Here is an 18287-nt window from a genome sequence, read left to right as displayed (position 1 = left end):
CCAATACCCATTAAAAAAATTAAAACACACTGGTAACTGAAATGCTTCTTCTACTTTTTTTAATACAGTTACAGAAGAACTGAGCTCAGAAGAAAAATAATCCCATCCGGGAAGAAAAATCCTTTGGTACTGACAGGATGTATTTCACAGTTCCTGCTGCAAAGAAGGGATTTTCACAAAGGCACGCCGCTACATCAGAAACGGGGTGGAGGGACGTTGGCCTCAAAAAACGCCTTTAATTAAATGGGAGGTGTCCCAAATCTCAACTGTTTTCTCTCAAGGACCAAGGTAAAGTGGAAAGGTGCCAACAACATTAAGAAGCATGCAAACAGCTGGGCTGTGTGCAGTCAAATGTCACTGAGCCTAGAGACCTGCATACTATGCAAACACATAAAAATAACTGGACCTCAGTTCTGCTCATTTATAGTCAGGGCTCATAAGTCTGCTCTTTCACCAGAGCATTTATGGGCACGGGTTCCACTCTCCTTCTCATCTCCTGTCCTATCATGATGAAGTTTCAGAATTAACTGGGTATCGATTGATTTAGAATTCATTTACAACCCTCTAGACTCCAATCCTCTGCACCAACACTGGAAAAGCAACCCAATCCATCATCAATGGGGGGAATTCTGCACAACAGAATGCAAAAGACATACATCATCATATCTTGGAATGCCTTGCTCAAACTGCTTCCATGAAACAAATGGAAGAAAAACGAATTAGTGGGAGGCTGGTGGGTGTTCATAAACTCATTTGAACCCTATGATGACCCAGTGGAGAAGAAACAGAAATCTCCAGAAAGCACAAGCAGCAGGAAAATATTGGGATGTAACAGGGATGTAACACATTTAATGGGGTTTTAGGGGAGAAGTAAACAAACTGGAACAGAAAATTAACCAACCGCTTTGGCATTATTTCCAACCTGCTGCTTTTAGATACCATATTTTTAAAAAATGAAATGTTAATTGCTATTTTCAGCCTCCCACAATAAAAGAGCAACCTCCCATAATAAAAAGAGCAGTCGATAATGCAAGCCTATTATCACACAATTTCCCTGCTAACAAACTCATTTTCTGTCGCTGTATTTCTCCTGTTTTGTTCGTTCTGTTAGCTGGACTTCCATATCTGAAAAACAGCATCCACCATCCCCTGTGAAAACAAACAGCGGCTTCTGAAGGAGAACTGAAAAGGATATAGGGAAGATTATATGAAGGCTACATGAATACCTTAGTAGCATGTTGTGCTCCTGACTATGCCAGACAAATGTAAAGGGCACTATTGCACTATTGCTATCTCTGTTTCCTGAGTCATTTACCTCTGTGACCAAGATTCTTCTAAGATGTCACAGATTTCAAAACCTGCAGCCATACCAGTCAAATTTGCAAAAAGCAGTAGCACACAATTCCTCTTTCCATGCTTCATCTTGAGCTAAATTGGTGCAGATGCCTTAACATAAGTACAGCAGAACATAAAAAACACACCAGCGAAGCAGGGAAGGCGGAAGACAACGGATGTGAAGGGGACAACAAGAGGAGAGACGAAGACGCTAAAATTAAATCAATTCATGTGCATAAGGCACCTGCTAGATTGTTTCAGCTGAACGGCTTCAGGAGGCTCTGTTGTGGCAGCAGCAGAAGCAGATCCCTGCAGTCTCTGAGTGAATCTTTCTCTCTTTTCCCCTTCAGCTGCTTGACAGCAGGTAGAAAACCCTCTCACAACACCTTCTTGTTCCCATTAATATTTTAGGAGTAAAGAGTGCAAGCTTGAGAGCCGTTCACCTCTTCTGTCTGGATAGCCTTGCCTTTAATCCCCCCCAACCCCATCCAATTCAAACAACTCCACCTCTGCCTTGATGGTGTGTGTTAATTTCTTATTTTAATCAATTCACTTGCAGAGAGAGGTATCAAAACAGCATTCCCTCACACTCCCAGTCGTCTCACATGCACATTCGGTCTCACGCTCGATACCACTCTCTTTCCCTCATCGCTCACCAGACACAAGGCTGCCATCTAAAGAAATGCAATATTCCAAATGAGGTCAGGGGAAAAAAACCTGAACAGAACTATGCACCAACATGGGTAGAGAAGCAGTTAAAGGGGTGGCACAAAGGACATGTAGAATGCAACACACCTTTTCTCTTTGCAAAGCACTAAACCCTTATAATGAGGGCCTTCTGGATGCAGACAGCATTTCAAGACTCTCAGATACCTTGGGAGGTCTATAATAATGATTACCCGATGCAGAAGAAATTGTTGGCTACTAAGCAACGCAAAAGCAAGAAGAGTTAGCACACCACAGACTAACCATCATGAGAGAGGAGTGAGGGGTCTGGACAAAGGGAAAAAAGCAGCAATATGAGGGGTCTGGACAAAGGGAAAAAAGCAGCAATATACTCCACACCATCCAAAAGAAGAGTGTTCAGTCCAGCGAGGAGAAGTATAAGCTACCCATGTTTTGCTTGTTTGACTGCACTTTCATGAATTATTGGCTCGCGCCTACAGGTGGGGAGCTGTAATTTATTCCACAGGACTGTGAAAGGGTAATGACAATAAGAACTTTTTGTAGACCAAAACTGTACAGTGGGGCTTCCTTATCCACAGACTTGCCATCTGCAGATTTCAGCATCCGCGGATGGCAAGCCCCCTGTTGTTCCCAATGGTGGCGTGCACACAGGGCTGCACTACCCAAAGTCCCATTGTCCCTAATGGTGGCACAGCTGCATGCACACACCACCACTGGGGTCAACAGAGGCTATCCCTAATGACAGCACAGCCACATGCATGTACCGCCATTGGGGACAGCAAGACATGAGCATCTGTGGATCTTGGTATCCATGGGGGAGTCCGGAACAGATCCCCTGTGGATACCAAGGTCCCACTATATGATCTTGCACTGCTGACTTAACACTCAAATATTAAAATGGCTATCCAACATTTATTTATTTATTTATTTATTTATTTTCATTTATACGTCATCTTTCTTACAGACTGGCACCCAAGGCAGCTTCTGGAAATAGTAAATTTAAAACATTTACAGTTGGCCCTCCATTTTCGCGGGGGATCTGTTCCGGATCCACCTGCAAAAACGGAGGCTCGCACATATTCAAGCCCCAGAGGCTTGATGGGTCGCATGCCTGTGTGTGCACCCCATTGAAAATAACAGAGGTTGCAGGGATGGAGCCATCCTGGCCTCTCTGGGGAGGGAGTTCCAGAGCTTGGGAGCAGCCACTGAGAAGGCCTTTTCTCTTGTTCCCACCAAACATGCCTGAGAAGGTAGTGGGACTAAGAGAAGGGCCTCTCTCGATGACCTCAATATTCTCAGGGGCTCGTACACGGAGATACGGTCCTTCAAATAGCCTGGACTTAAGCCATATAGGGTCAAAACCAGCACTTTGAATTGTGCCAGGAAACAGACTGGCAGCCAGTGGAGCTGCTGCAACAAGGGAGTTGTATGCTCCCTGTAGCCAGCTCCAGTTAACAGCCTGGCTGCAGCTCTTTGGACCAGCTGAAGTTTCTGAGCAAAGGCAGCCCCACATAGAGCACATTACAGTAATCCAGATGAGATGTAACCAAGGCATGTACCACTGTGGCCAGATCTGATCTCTCCAGGAACAGGTGCAGTTGGCACAGCAGTTTTAGCTGTGTGAAAGCACTCCTGGTCATCGCTGATACCTGGGCTTCCAGGCTCAGTGCTGAATCCAGAAGTACCCCCAAATGACGAACCTGAGTTTTCAAGGGAAGAGCGACTCCATCTAACACTGGCTGAATCCCTATTCCCGGATCTGTCTTTCCACTGACCAGGAGCACCTCTGTCTTGTCTGGAGTAAGCTTCAGTTTGTTTGCCCTCATCCAGTCCATTACGGCAGGAAAGTAGGAAGCGTCTTTAGATAAGGTCAGACTATCTAGTCCAGTGTTGCCTTCTCTTACTGGCAGGAATGCTCTAGAGTCTCAGGAAGAGGTCTTTCATGCCACCTGCTTTCCTGATGCTGGGTTTGCAATTCAATTAGAGAGACCAGAAACTGAACTCCAGGCCTTCTGTAAAGTAAGGCAGGAGGTCCAAGCTACAATCTCTCAATTAGTTGTGGCTGAACAGCTTTGTTTCTGGATTAAAACATTTGCTGTGGCTGTTCAGACAAAACTTTTAGTAATTAGTATATCAATATAATTGGAGATCTACGCCAGGAGACTGTTATGGTTCAGAGGCACTATCCTGAAAATGGTAAAATGTGTCCCAAATGGGGAAACATAGACGTAATCTTCAATGTGTAAATATTTGTTAGGATTTATGAATTTTCTGTAAAGGAGTGATGTGCTTCAATACAATAACATGCACTCTCAGTAGTGGGGATTTTTTGTGTTTTCCTTTATCACGTATATTAGTGATGTGTTTTCAATGAGGGAGGTGGGGAAGGGGTGATTTAACTCCACTGTTTGAAACTCAAAGGAGCTTTGTTTTAAGATGATTTGAGCAATAAACATGTTGCCCTGTTCCTGTCTGCTTTGGCCACCCAGGCTGTCAGAAAGCATTTGTCATAAACTGCCTGTGCACAGTAGAGGTGATCTGGGTTTGGAAACCACATGTATGCCTGCGGTGCATCTATTTCTGTTGAGAATAGGAAAGAGGGCTGCATGCTGTTTGTTAGCCTTCCTGAAACCTGGGTGGGGTTGGGGAAAACATCATACTTATGATACCAGCTGCTCAGGATTAGGAGTCATCCTCAAAAATCTTTTGTGTCTCACTGATAAAAACTTGGTTTAAATTATACGAATTGTATCCTCTTTTTTTCCAAACCTAAATGCATATTCCAGTTCACTTAGAGAACAATGCATATTCTTCCATGAGAAACACAGATCCTCAAATAGCTTTATAACAGGCGGACGTACTATGCAGTCCTCCGGATATTGTTGGACTGCTGCTCCAAGCAGATCTAGCTAGTATAGCCAATAGTGAGAAGTGTTGGGTGTTGTCAACAAAGGGCCAGATAATTCCCACTTTGCTATAGAACAATTATGGTGAACCTTTTACAGGCCAAGTGCCCAAACTGCAACCCAAAACCCACTTACTTATTGCAAAGTGCCATGTCCCTCTGGCTTTCTAGTAACAAATTCTGGCAAACTCTGTGCTGGGGCGACGGCATATGTGCCCACAGAAAGGGCTCTGAGTGCCACCTCTGGCACACGTACCATAGATTTGCCATCACTGCTATAGAACCTGACAGTTTATCCTGTTTCTTACCTGAAACTTGGGTCTTTCAGATCAGAACGTGGGTTCTTTTTTAAATATGTGTGTGTGTTTATTAATATACAACAACAACGATGACAAAAATCACAACAAATATGACAAAACAACATACATGGTTCAGAGACCTAAACAAAGTAATCCAATTATGTAATCCATCTGTGAGTCATTAGGGGACGGAGCTAGCAGACTATATAACTCCTCCCAAAGCCACGCACCTAGCATAGAAGATAGGGAGGGCTAAAGCGCTAACATACAAGTAAATGTGGGGGGGGGGGACAAGAGAGAAGGAGAAGGGACAAGATAGAGAGAGAGGAGAAGAAGCTACCATTGAGAGGAGAATATTCTGAATACCGTTGTTGTGGCAGATGGAGAGAAACTGAGAGGAGAGTATCACTGGCAGGTTAGGGCATGTACAGTAAAAGTGGGGCTCCCAGCAAGGCTTTTCAGCTCTACAATATTCTGATTATGGCTCTGCACAGGAAAGACCCTTTGCGTGATGCACAGAGACCATGAAGAAGAATGCCAAGAACGCAGAGAAAAAGCAGGCTACGTTCAAATCCCTCAACTCATCCTTTTACGGGTTGCTGTCTTTCTAAATTTATATCAAGAAAGCTTCCAGTACAGTCAACAGCTGAACCTCTGGCTAGGCATGAAAAATGGATGAGACGTATTTTTTTAAAATCACTTTCCTACAGAGAGAGAGAGATAGGAGGGCAAGAAGAGAAAGAGCCAAGTCATAAATCTATACCCTGCATCTTGGTGAAGTCACTGTTGCTAGAACTGATAGGTTCAAGGTTTAAAAAATGGCTTTCAGTAGAACAAGATTTATGTTTGAGACAGAGATCTCTCTCAATCTTCCCCTTATTCACTCACCAAACCTAGCACTGGGAGATGGGTAGGCACAACCTTTCCAATTGCAGGGCCCAAAACTTTTGCATAATCCAAGCAGGGAGAGGAACAAATACAGTCCATACTTAAAACCACAGATTCTCCCATATGGCTATACTTCTCTAATAAGTCTTTGAAGCCAGTGCAAATTTATTCCAAAAGGATAAACAGCACTTCAACTCATGAATAAAACGTGGCAGACATTCAGCTCTGAAAAACAAGGGGAAATGTTTGAGAGATTTGTGACAGAGAAAACAGTTCCCACTAGTTTCGTGTAGGTTTTAAAATCATGACTACCATCCTCTGGCACTACAGGAGCCATCTTTCACTAATGCTGTTCTGAATAAAGCCTATAAATGCAGCACTGTTGCTGTCAAAGAGATGGATACAATGCACATGAAATCAGTGTGCTCACACTCCAGCTTACCAAACCAATGGTTTAATATATTCTTCTTGATAGGAGCTGTTAACATAAACTGTTATGAAAGGTGGGTGTTAGTCATCTGAGGATTAGCGCTTATTTCAGCAACAGACGCAAACAAAGTAGTTTAGGTAGAAGACAAATATGCTAGTGTCATACATAAGCGCCGTAAGAATAAAAGAAACAGATTTAACCGGTAAACTAAAAAGCAACCATGCAATGTCTGCATATGCTATAAGGTACCACAAAGCAAGAACTGTGTTTAAAAAATATGTAACCAGTTTCATACAGAATACCTACCAACAGGTGCTGCCATAGCTCTGACCAATTGCATAATGCACTATCTGCCTACAGTTTAAAACCCTTGACCACTGCCTTGCGCTGACCTTAACTGTGCATAATAGTTATTATTATGTAAGTTATTATTAACACTACCTTTAATAGTAGTTCCTGTTTCAGAAGACCCTTATTCAAGGAACAAGGTCTTCCAGAGTTCAGGAATGGTCCAGTTTGGTTTGTCTTTTGGTTCTGACTGATTCAGCGGATTTGCTTATAGTACTAGCTTGCCTGATTCTGAAGGGATGCCATATAGAAGATGGAGCTCGCTTTGTTTTCTCTTGCTGCATAAACTAGAACATGAACCAATAGATTCACATGACAAGAAAAGAGATTCCACCCAAACATGGGGGGGGGGACTTTTTTATTGTGAGTTCTCTAACAGTGGGATAGGTTGCCTTGGAGGGTGGTAGGCTCTCCATCTGTTGAGATCTTTAAACAGAAGTTGGCTGGGCATCTTTCAGGGGTATTTTAGTCGAACAGCTCTTATTACTGTCAGAAAGTTCCTCCTAATGTTGGGGTGGAATTTCTTTTCCTGTAGCTTCCATCCATTGCTACGGGTCCTAGTCTCTGGAGCAGCAGAAAACAAGTTAGCTCCCTCCTCAATATGACCTCCCTTCAAATGTTTAAACACGTATATCATATCACCTCTTAGCCTTCTCTTCTCAAGGCTAAACATCCCCAGCTCCCTAAGTCTCTCCTCATATGGCATGGTTTCTAGACCCTTCACTTGTGTGATCTATGCACATGCCGAAAAAGGGCACCAGAAAAACCACATGAACATGAAAGTGAAAGTTCTATGATGGAGAGCTGGAAGTTCCTGATGGGTAGATGTCAGTGGCTCACCTGCCCACTGTCCTCCACCCATCCCTGTGCCAGCGCACCGTCCTCATGCTCAAGGGGTTCTCCAGAGTTTCTGCCCTGATTCAGAGCAAACAGGAGCTCTTTTTAGTCATCCTGGAGAGCAGATTGGGACTGTGTTTCCTCTGTTTTGACCCCATACATCATCTAAACAGGTCAGTGCAGGAACAGGGTGGGGAATTTTCTTTTCCTCCCTGCAGACGCCGCCCTGATCTTCTTGAAGATACAAGCCAAGATAAAACAGAAAGGCATTGTTTATTGCAACTGCTCATTTAATTCTTCCAACCTTCAAAGCAGCTTTAAATTAACAATAACACAGTAGCTCTCAAGACTGGCAGTTCGGCAGGTCAAGGTCCAAATGCTCTTCGATGGAGTGCGCTCCCATCACTAGTCCCAGCTTCTGCCAACCTAGCAGAACGAAAGCATGTGAAAATGCAAGTAGATACATAGGTACCACGTTGGTAGGAACGTAATAGTGTTCGTGGCAGTCATGACGGCTACATGATCACAGAGTTGTCTTTGACAAAGCTGGCTCTTTGGCTTAGTAATGGAGATGAGCACCATCCCTTACAGTCAGACATGACTAGACAATAGTATCAATGGGAAACCTTTACCTTTACCTTTAAGATAATTGAAAGTGTGATGTGTGCATGCACATTATTCAACAAACTCTGATAGATATTTACAAAATACCACAGATAGGAATATTTAGTAAAGACTAGTAAAAAATCAGGAGAGTTTTCAACTACTACGGGATGAAAGCATAGGCATAAAAGCATACGTAAATATTTTGGAGATGGTGGACTGCCACTTTCTTAAAAAATACCACAAAGTCCCTGTTCTAAATTAGCATCAGTCTAACCTCAGAAGACAAGGCAAGCCTGGAATATAGAGATGATGAGGTCTATGAGGAGTTCATACAGTGGTTCTTCAAATATCCGACTTTGAATACCAGCAAGGAGGAAGAATCTGATCCAGAATTATTTTATGAAATGAGAAAGATATCCAAAATTAATTCACAAAAGGCATCAATAATTTCAATTTGCATTTTTGTGGGTTTTTCGGACTATGCAGCCATGTTCTAGAAGAGTTTATTCCTGACGTTTCACCAGCATCCAGCAAACGTCAGGAATAAACTCTTCTAGAACATGGCCACATAGCCCGAAAAACCCTCAAAAACCTATGGATGCCGGCCATGAAAGCCTTTTCAATTTCAATTTCCTTTTCAGCAATCGTGCTCTCTCAAATTAACCAAGCTGTTAATAGATTTCCCTCTGATTGTGCCTTATCCAGCAACTGTCCATCCCAATGTGAAGTGTGCATATGTTCTGACTAACATTTTGACCTAATACTGATTGGAAATCATAGTCTGAAACAAAAACAATGGAAACAGTATCGACCTAGGATAAGAACATCACCTACAATTCTGAGACCGTGACGTCAAAACTCCTGCTTTATTTATGACACTCAGCTTAGCATGTTTCAAACTTCAGAGTAGAATCAACTTGCAACTCCGTGGAACACCAAGCATGTCTCAGTTTTATTGATGAGAACAAAATGTAAGTCTGACTTCGAGTCAATGTCTGTGCCTTACGCAAATCCGAATGCTTTTCACCATGCATCACCCAACGTGTTGTACAGTCCGTGCAGTTTATTTCAGAGGCAACAAAAACTACCTTACCATAAACTCAACTGGAAATCAGAACGCCTCCCAAAATTTCTCATGCCCACATTTCAAAAAACTATTTGGAAGGATTACTAAAATGATATTCTTAGGGCCCCCCTATTTTTCACCTGTTGATAAGGTCCAGCGTTTATTGATAAGCTCTACATTTATAGGTTTCTTCTAGATGGAGACCATGGCATCTTGCTAATATTCACTGTATTCATTGTTGTGTGCCTTCAAGATGTTTCTTATCTTCCTGTAATGGGGTTTTCATTGCAAGATTTGTCAAGGGGTGTTGCCTTTGCCTTCCTCTAAGGCTGAAAGACTGTGACTTGTCCAAGGTAATCCAGTATGTTTCTATGGCTGAGTGGGGATTCGAAACCTGGTCTCCAGTGTCATAGACCACCATTCAAACCACTACACCACACTGGCTCTTTTTATTTTCTGTATCAATAAATAATTTGCTGCATATACAAATATAAAAACAGAGCCAAAATGGAGGGAGAAAGGCTTTCCTACAAAGCCTTCTTACAAAGCCAGTCCTCATATACCTAGAAAGCAAGACTTTGAGTGCACATTCTTCCAACTTACAGTACCTCCAAGTATTTGGAAAACCATCTTGAACCTGTGCCCTTCATTTCATCTCAACTGGAGGCTGCAACCTTCTCACTCAAGGACTGCCAGCTATCAGACCATGCCTTATCTTTATTTAGGTATTTAATGTATTCTTAGCCACTGCTCAGTCAAAAATGCTCCCCAAAGAGCTTACGAAGTCCATAAATAAAACAGCACAGGCCTTCCTCCTTATAGTCTAAAAGGCTTGGCACAAAATAAAAAAGAAATGAGGATGGAGGACAGAAACAAACAAGCTCAGGCATAAGGCCCAGCAGGTTATAGAGCTGAATCTGACTACAGTTCAACGGAAGGGCTACTGTCTTGTCGCCTCGGAATTGCTTTAGCGATGCCAGCAGGTAACAGAAGCAGAGAGATCATCCCAACTGGAATTGCAGTACATCTTATTTGCATTAATTTCCCTTAATGAAGTTTCCACAAGCCATCTTGGGGTATTAACCTGACAAAGGAATAGACAGAAATATTGGGCATGCAGATCTTGCCTCTGAACTGTGACCAACTAATACACAATACAGTTTATGGACAAGAGGTCTAAAATTCAATCCCTGGCAGCTCCTGCTGAAAGGATCAGATGAGATTCCTTATGTTGATGTGTCTGTAACAAAGGCAGCAGATTTCAGGTACAAATGAGATTCCACATAGCTATGTTTTATTTAAAGTTCCTATTTTTCCTGCACAAGAAAGCTATGTACTATTCCTATGCAGTATTAATAAGTGACTCCACAACAAGAGTATTCTGTCTTTAGAGAGTTCTACGTCAAAACTTTAGATGTTCATCCAGCTCTGCCAAACACTAACACATTTGTGAAGTCGAAGGCTTTCACGGGCGGCATCCATAGTTTTTTGTGGGTTTTTCGGGCTCAATGGCCACGTTCTAGAAGGGTTTGTTTCTGATGTTTTGCCATCATCTGTGGCTGGCATCTCCATTCTCTGAAGATGCCAGGCACAGATGCTGGCGAAACGCCAGGAATAAACTCTTCTAGAACATGGCCACTGAGCCCGAAAAACCCACAAAAAACTAACACATTTGTATAACGTATTGGGGAAAGATGGCACATCACAGCAACACAGCATTTAAGTTTTTTGTGAGGGGTTTGGACTATGTGGCCATGTTCCAGAAGACTTTCTTCCAGACGTTTCGCCAGCATCTGTGGCTGGCATCTTCAGCATTTAAGGTTTGGGATTTTTCCCCCAGCTAAACATAACATTAAAACTTCACCATTCTAAACAAAATATCATATTAAAATGTGACTAACTGGGAAGAAATGCTATGGTTCCAGGAGTATTTCCCTTTAGAGAGACATCTTACTTGCTAGCAGTCCAGTCTTACATCAGTAGACCTGGGAAATGATACAACTTGCCAATGAAGCAATGCAAAAAGTTAAAGGTAGAGTAAACCAACCAAAAGCTGAGGTCATTAAAGTTTGCAGAAAATAGTACAACTTGTTAGCAATAAAAGATTGATAATGAATAAGGTCTAAGTGAAAAGTCTCCAGGGTCTTTACTATGGAAGATCTTCCACTCTCAAAATATCTGACAACTGAACTGTTCTAGGCACATTATCCATTTAAAATGCTAGGGCAGTGCTTTGGGCTCAAGAGCTTTCCTTACATAAGGCTGCAAGCGGATTCGAAATAACATAGATGTCCTAGCGTTTAGCACTCTTGCCTTCTTTGCATTCAGCTGGAGACACACAATCAATCATTCTCTTTCATGCCAAGTCTGGCAGCCTGCACCAGGAAAATTTGGCACCATTTCTGCAACAGATGAACAATGCAAAAGGAAAAAATACTTGTTTAAACAGTTTCCTTCTCATTTCCAAATGTCAGAAGCCAAATTGACAAAGATCACTGGCAGGGCTACATGATTCCCATACAATCTGCACCGGATACTTTCCCTCAAGTAACACTAGTGTTTGTCTATTAAAGCTGAATTTGACTGAAGCAGAGTATAACAAATACCAATAAATCTGTTCTTAATGCACCAAATCAGTTTTAAGAGAGGAAACATTTCCCCCATGAGGAGAGCAATGAACCTTACTATGGGTTCTAATCCCTACCTAGTGAAGAGTTAACAGAAATAACCTCACTACTGTCAAGTTGCACACCCCTTTGTAGATTAATCATGCAAAGTTTCCAGACATGCACTTCTATAGGCCAAGAACATTATGCCACTTCTAGCTATAATCCTTTCCAAAGCTCATAAACAAAGGCTTAGCACTCGAAGAAAGGGAGTGTAAAGAAAAGCTTGGAACAACACAGAAAGGGGTTAGGAGTGGCACGTGTCCGGATGCGTCTCTGCAAATTGATATTGAAACAAGCACTGCAACAAGCAAAAGCAACACTCCCCTATCAAAAACCTCAGTTGAGGAATACCAACAGAAGATCAAAAGACAGAAAGTCAAATTGTGCATACAGGTGCTTCTGTTTCAGCATACGTGAACCAGCATGGTTTTGTAGTTTGAGCATTGGCTTATGATTCTGAGAGATTGGAGTCTGAGCCCCCACACAGCCATGGAAACCCACTGTTTAAACAACCTTGGGCAAGTAACACTATCTCAGCCTCAGAGTAATGACAAGCCCATGTAAAGTCAAAGGCTTTCATGGCTGGCATCCATCGTGTTGTGTGGGTTTTTCGGGCGATGTGGCCATGTTCTAGAAGAGTTCATTCCTGACATTTCACCTGCATCTATGGCTGGCATCTTCAGAGAATGCTGGCATGGAAGAGAGTTGTGTGTGTGTGTGTGTACACACTATGTGACCCTGGGCTGGGAGAAGTGATTTCCATATTAATCTGTGTATTGTTCTGTTGTTGATGGCAAGGCCTCCCACCCTGAGGCCTTGCAACCAACAGCAGAATGATACACAGATTAACATGGAAACTCTACTCAGGGTCACACAGTGTGTATGTATACACACACACACACACACACACACACACACACAACTGTCTTCCATGCCAGCATTCTCTGAAGATGCCAGCCACAGATGAAGGTGAAACAGCAGGAATAAACTCTTCTAGAGCATGGCCACTAATGACAAGCCCACTCAGAACAAATCTTGCCAAGAAAACTCTGTCACAAGGTTGTGTTAAGGACACTGTAAGTCAGACATGAAATGAAGGCACACAACAATTTTCAATACATAGAGAGATCTTGTAGCATCTTTGAGACTAACTGGAAGAAATAAATTGGCAGCATGAGCTTTCCTAGACTTCAGTCTACTTCCTCAAAAGCATCTGAGGAAGTAGACTTTAGCCTACGAAAGCTCATGCTGCCAATTTATTTCTTCCAGTTAGTCTCAAAGGTGCTACAAGATCTCTCTACTTACTGATTCTACAGATTAACACAGCTATATCTTTGAATTCTACCACTATGGAAAGCAACAATTTTCAATACAAGTGTACATTTTTGAAACCAACAATGTACTTTAAATGAACTATTCACCTGAGATTCACAGGTTATTATTACTGCTGTTTTAGAAGACATCAGGTTGGCTTCTCCTTATAGCTACCCTACAAATAAGACACCTCCAAAACGTCCTGTTATTAAAAGCCTTGTTAAGGCCTTGCAAACTCAGGTCCATGAATTCTGTGACTGAGTCTATCTGCCTATAAAGCAGTCTTCCCTTTTTCCTACTGCTTTCCACTTTAACAAATATATAAATGTCATTATTAGATGCTATGTTATGGCTACTGTAATAATTATGTCACATTACAATACACTAAAACATTATTTTAAAGCAGAGGGAGGGAATGTATGACCCAGCAGCTCTTACTGGGCTGCAACTTCCATCAGACCTAAATAACTAGTCAACGGTTAAGTTGACTTTAATTAGTCAATGGTGAACTCCCTTCTGGTGGGGGTTGATGTCCAACAACATCAGAAGGGCCATGCGTTTCCAATCCTGGTATTAAGACAACCTTCTCTGCACATGCACAGATCTTCTCTAGCATCATATCATTTCAGCCTTAGATTTTTGTGGGTTTTTCGGGCTATGTATCCATGTTCTACAAGAGTTTCTTCCTGACGTTTTGCCAGCATCTGTGGCTGGCATCTTCAGAACCACATAGTCCAAAAGACCCACAAAAATCTGTGGATGCCGGCCATGAAAGGCCATGAAAGCCTTCGACTTCACATTTCAACTTGCCTTTTGGTCTTTCCTCGGCATTCAGCTTCTGAAGTCTTCAGGCTTTTCCTTATACCTTCTGGTTTCTCCTGCTGTCTTCTAGATCATCTATTACCAACTGTTCTGTCTAGCAACTAATGCAACTAACTACCGGAGTGAACTGAACAGAATGAACTTGTAGCCAAAACCCTTTCAGCCAGTTAGATCCTCAGTGGGTCCTTCGCCCATTACATTCCACACTAAGAACCAACAGATGCTGATGAAATGTTCACAGACAGCAGACGTTATACATTTGGATTCCTTAAGATATAAAGCAGAAACGTGTCACATGGTGAACTTTGCCATAGGTTACTCGCGTTGACAGTTTAACAGCTGTTTGTCAGCTTGCCTTTTAAATATTGTAAACTTCTCTGGTCTAAAGTCCTCGGCAGAAAATAAATGTTCCGCCACACCATTTTAGTTTATAAACAGTATCTAACATCATCTTCAGTGTTTATCACACATGTACAGGTTCTACACTGCACTCAATAAAATGTGCTTGTACAATGTATTCTTAGCCATAACATTTTCCTTGAATTGTGGTACCCAGAACTAGACGCAGTATTCCAGGTATATCCACCTAAATAGACTTTTGAAGGAACAATTTTCGGAGAGGGCTTCCCACATCGTGGTCCCAAGACACTGATTTGAAATTACATTTCTGCATTGGACCAACATCCCATGAGTGTCAAGTCTAGGGCATGGGCACCCCAACTTGTCATGAATAAACAAGGCTGCCCTGCTTCATGTTACAATATATTGCAACACAATACAATCCTAAATAGGTCTATTCAGAAATCGGTGGAGTCCTAAATTTAGGATTGTGTCCCTAAAGGTTCACAAGGCCAAGTCCAGAAGCTTTATTCTGAGTCGACCATCTGTTTGGATTGCACTACACAACTCTGGGACCAGAAGCCTAGGCAAGTCTACTCTCAAATAAATCTCATTAAGCACAATGGGATTATTTTCCCCAACCAAGTGTGGATACATTTTCAATTTCTATGTCATGCAATTTCTCTGCATGCGCAGACAGGACACTCCAGAGAGTAGTGTGTTTGTAGAAGAAAATGTTATTCTACAAAAGAACATCTTGTTGCCGGTGCTGAATTCTCAAAGAAAAATGGTAAGACAATGATCACTGATAAGCTTTAAATGAAACAGATCTTGTTGTTGTTTATACCGAAGTAGAATGAATTGCACCCTGTGGTGTTAAATGCTCAACTAAAACCCTGTCTGAATGTCTGCTTATGGAAAGTGCTTAAGCAATTTAAAAAACCCTGCACATTGAATTTTTCATAGAGAAGTGCCTGCCCTTTTACTTCATTTGCAAATTAAGGCCTGTTACAGACTGCCCAAATAAAGCTGCTTCAGGTCTCTTTGGAGGTATGCTATTTAAATGATGCATGGGTCCTAAGAGTTTGGAGGTCATGCCAAAGCCACACTCCATTCCTAAGCACTGGAGTGCAGCTTTGGTGCAGCTTCCGGATTCTTAGGATGCATGCATCATTTAAACTGCATACCTCCAAAGAGACCCGAAGCAGCTTTATTCTGGCAGTCTGTAACAGGCCCATGTATCTGAAAATTCTCATATCTAGGACGACTGCTGTTACTATCTCTGGTTCCTCCTTTAGTCGCAAGACCTATCCTGGAATTGGTCAAAAATTGCCCTTACAACCCAAATTCAGCCCAACTGTTTCTTTTATACCCAAAAGTTACTTTGGTCAAGGAAGCAGTTTTTAACGCTACAGGTGGCATCTAACATGACATGAGCACTTTTCCATTCATGCAATGTGACTTTGCATTTCCTTCATCCCAACAGCAGTCCCTCACACTAAAATGTGCTCCAAAGGGTTCTCAAGCCTTTGGAAAAGATCTAAGATAGATGGTTGCAGGAGACAGGGACAATCTGATCTACCGATGAACAATGTGGTTTTATTTTACAGTGGTGCCTCGGGTTACGAAATTAATTCGTTCCGCGGCTAATTTCGTAACCCGAAAAACCTTCGTAAGCCGAATTGCCATAGGCGCTAATGGGGAAAAAAGCCGCGGCTCCGCCGCGGCTCCATTTAAAACAGCGCCGGAGTTTTTTCGTAACCCGAAAAAACTTTCGTAACCCGAAACAATAAATCCCTATGGGATTTTTTCGTATCCCGAAAAATTCGTAACCTGGGTATTTCGTATCCCGAGGTACCACTGTATATCATTTCATTTGTATGCCACCTTTCTCCGAAGGCTCCATCGGCAGACAAACACCATTATACGCAACCTAGAGTGTATTCCCCATAGTTATAATAGATACAGAAAGAAACTAAAGATATTGGGAACACACAGAAAGACTTTGTGACTCAAGCTTTTTCACAATGAGAGGTGGAAATAGATAGTGTGAGAGGGGGAAATTCATTTTCAAAGGACACCCTTCATTTCTTATACATGGCCACTTTGCCATGTACAGAATATGTTCCTCTTGGAGACTACTGTATTTAAAGCTCAACAGGTACTTCCTTTAATATTCAGATCTTACCTTGCAGCAGATTTGAGATGAGTGTTAGGTAAAGATGCATTTGAACCATTCAGAGTGGGCCTGAGTATCAAACAGCGTGTCTCTCGTTTGCCATGAAAATCTTTTTAAAAGACAGAAATTTCCAGAAAATCAAAAACTTGGTACTGAGAGGAATAATATCACCACTGATAGAAAATCTTGACAAATTAAGACCCCTTCCTTACTCTTGGCAACTGTGCCAGTTTTTAGAGCTGTTATGTCACACCATGTAATAGATGATGTAACTGATGGAGTGAATTTTCTTCAGTGTGAAGTCAAAGGCTTTCATGGCCGGCATCCATAGGTTTTTTGTGGGTTTTTCAGGCTATGTGGCCACGTTCTAGAAGAGTTTATTGCTGACGTTTCGCCAGCAGCTGTGGCTGCCATCTTCAGAGAATGTTGGCATATATATCCAGCTCTCTTCCATACCAGCATTCTCTGAAGATGCCAGCCACAGATGCTGGCGAAACATCAGGAATAAACTCTTCTAGAACATGGCCGCATAGCCCAAAGACCCACCAAAAACTATGAATATTCTTCCTTTGTTGACTTCTGCTTTTTTAACTACAAGAATTTAAAGGTTCGCAAAGTGTCTCAGAGGATCCAGGGTGTGGTGAGGGAGGGAAAGGGCTCTAGCGGGGCAGTAAAGGACTGGCAATTGAACCTTCTGTGAAAACATTGGTGCACAAGCAAGACAAGGGGAACTAGTGCCCTTTAGGACCATGGTGGGGATGAGCGTTGCATGAAGCTACTTTTCGGAGTCCCTTAAAACCACCATGCAGCCTCGCTCATTTCTTTGTGTGGTGATGTCTCCCATTCTTTGCCTGCCTTCACAAGCTCACACCTTTGGCCACATCTTTCACTAGTAATAGTAGTGGCACTTCGAAAACTCTCACAAGGTTCTGTGGCATGAAGTGGCACTATTTTGGGACAGACTGACTGATCGGAGGAAGGAGACATGGCAGCAAATTTGGGGCCCAGCTTAAACTTTGTGAGGTTTCATGGGACTTGGCTGGCAGATTGAAACTCTGCTGCTTCTACTTTCTTTCATTGGACAGGCTGGTAGAAGTAGCAGAAGAAACAATGTTGGTGGGGGCACTTAAAGCTGTATGACGAAGGTACATCTCTGGGGAAGGAAGGGGAGGAGTATCCAGGGTCCATTCCTAGAAAGAGTCCTTCACCTTGGAGTGGCTCCAGTAGTTAAAATCTCTCCCTTTCCCATCCACACCAGTCTCCAGTCCAGAACCTGTAGCCTCTGTAAACCTCCTACACCAGTGGTGGTGAACCTATGGCACTCGTGCCGAAGGGGCCACTTGGAAACCTCTCTGTGGCGCGCACCGTCACTCCAGTGCAAAGTTTGCCAGAGTTTGTTACTAGAAAGCCAGAGGGACACGGCACTATGCGATAAATAAGTGGTTTTGGGTTCCAGTTTGGGCACTCGGTCTCTAAAAGGTTCTCCATCACTGCCCTACACACATATCAGCTGTGCCCCTCTCTGCCCTGACAAAGAACTGAGAGTCATTCCTCACCGGCAAG

General features: G+C 42.5%; 1 protein-coding gene across 2 annotated transcripts in view; it reads right to left on the bottom strand.

Annotated features, from left to right (window-relative positions):
* The window catches only part of LOC121914888 (ankyrin repeat and fibronectin type-III domain-containing protein 1-like), a 311519-nt gene that overhangs the window by 281272 nt on the left and 11960 nt on the right, over window positions 1-18287 (bottom strand). The window contains exon 1 of one of the 2 annotated variants that reach the window (XM_042438667.1): window positions 1580-1655. The exons of the other annotated variant lie outside the window; for it this stretch is intronic. The gene's annotated coding sequence lies outside the window, so the exon portion shown is untranslated. Of the gene's footprint in view, window positions 1-1579; window positions 1656-18287 lie in introns of those variants that run through there. 2 annotated transcript variants of the gene reach the window in all.

The sequence above is a fragment of the Sceloporus undulatus genome, chromosome 8 (genome assembly GCF_019175285.1).
Source record: "Sceloporus undulatus isolate JIND9_A2432 ecotype Alabama chromosome 8, SceUnd_v1.1, whole genome shotgun sequence".
In the NCBI taxonomy this organism is placed as follows: Eukaryota; Metazoa; Chordata; class Lepidosauria; order Squamata; family Phrynosomatidae; genus Sceloporus; species Sceloporus undulatus.
This window is presented reverse-complemented; position numbering and strand designations above follow the sequence as displayed.